The following is a 1,557-nucleotide window of genomic DNA, read 5'->3' as shown; positions in this document are numbered from 1 at the left end:
GCTTTGTGTTCAGCCTCACAAGCTGAGACACATTAAGAGCGTTGCTCTCCCAGCATGCTGTGCTTCCTGCTATCACCTCCTGTTGCATGAGCACACTGTCTAACAGAAATGGTCAATAACCTCAAGAATAGCCAAAACCAGAGTTTGGGTTTTTTGAATTCCCTTTGGAATGTTTTAATAAGAGATTATCCCAACCACCATCTGGTTTATCTATAAATCATTTCTCCAGGGACTTATAAGACATCATTTAAAGTGTCCAAGTACAGTTAGTTTTCAGCTATTCTAAATAATGGCCACAAAACAATAGTCATGTTGTGGACCAAAATGCACAGGACCTGACTGAGACCAATGTGTGAGTGTGAAAGGCATTCTGGGCAAATGGTAAGAATAATCCAGGGCCTGACTATGGTTTGTTTTATTTTTATTTATGGTAATTGTTAAAGGATTACTATATGTTATATTGAACTCTCCCAATGCTTAGTACAGTGCCCTGCAATCAGAAATCAGTAAATATGACTGATTGATTGATAGATCAAGCTCTGCTCTAAGCACTGGGGTGGATACAAGTTAATGAGGCTGGATACAGTCAGTCCCTATAGCAAGTGGGGCTCACAGTCTAGGTAGGAGGGAGATTAGCTATTGATTCTCCATTTTGCAGTTGAGGAATGAAGCACAGAGAAGTGAAGTGACTTACAGTAGGCAAATAGTGGAGCTGATATTAGAGCCCAGGTCCTTTGGTTGACAGGCCTGTGCTTTAACCAGACAGTCATAATGCTGCCCCGACTACTGCCAGGTGCTTGGCCTGGACAACTTTCCCTAGCGCATAGAAGGCTGCACTCCCATCCAGTTTTGTCTCCTTGTCACCAATTCCCAGAGGCCTCAAACCTAGGGTCATGGTTTTCCGTTTTATTTTCTTAAATTTTTCATTATTTCTTATACCCTGGTAAGAAAAGGAAAATCCCCAAAAAGAAACTGGAAATTTAGAAGCAGCATCAAGGAGAGCTGTGGGGTCTGTTATCCCTGATGGAATGCAGTCTTCTGCTCCATGAGTAGCCATTTGTACACCCATGGGGAAACATATGATCCATCTCTCAGTGTCACACCTGGAGAATTTCCAGCACTCCACCAGCTTTGACTACAGGAGGGAGAGTTAAGCAGAGGCATACCCATTCCATTCCTACCTTGGGCAGTGGCTAGCGAGTGGAAGGCAATCTGCTACAAATCAAAATTCACCTGTGCTGGGCAGCAGCAGCATGGGAGAGAATCGAAGGCAGAGACTCAAATTTACTGCACGGAAAGAGGCAGTGGTAAACCACTTCTGTATTTTTACCAAGAAAACTCTATGGATACGCTACCAGAATGACTGCAGATGGAAGTGGGACATTCTGGGAGAGATGTATCCATGGTGTCACTATGGATCGGAGACAACTCAACAGCACAAGACAAAGACAAAGTAAATGCATTTACTTTTTGATTATGCATTGCCTCTTCATTCCTTCTAATTACTGGAAGTATGCTTCCTTAACCAGAAACATCTTGAAACCTTATGTCTTGTCA

The 1,557-nt window shown here is 42.8% G+C and overlaps 1 non-coding gene across 1 annotated transcript; it reads left to right on the top strand.

Annotated features, from left to right (window-relative positions):
- The first annotated feature begins 1,085 nt into the window (after positions 1–1,085).
- Positions 1,086–1,223, top strand: LOC119931131. The gene has a single exon (XR_005451990.1). It is a non-coding gene; the product is annotated as a small nucleolar RNA SNORA7 (small nucleolar RNA).
- The last annotated feature ends 334 nt before the right edge of the window (positions 1,224–1,557 follow it).

This window comes from Tachyglossus aculeatus, chromosome 7 (genome assembly GCF_015852505.1).
Source record: "Tachyglossus aculeatus isolate mTacAcu1 chromosome 7, mTacAcu1.pri, whole genome shotgun sequence".
Taxonomy (NCBI): domain Eukaryota; kingdom Metazoa; phylum Chordata; class Mammalia; order Monotremata; family Tachyglossidae; genus Tachyglossus; species Tachyglossus aculeatus.
The sequence above is the reverse complement of the archived record's forward strand: the minus strand, read 5'-3'. Positions and strand labels throughout refer to the sequence as shown.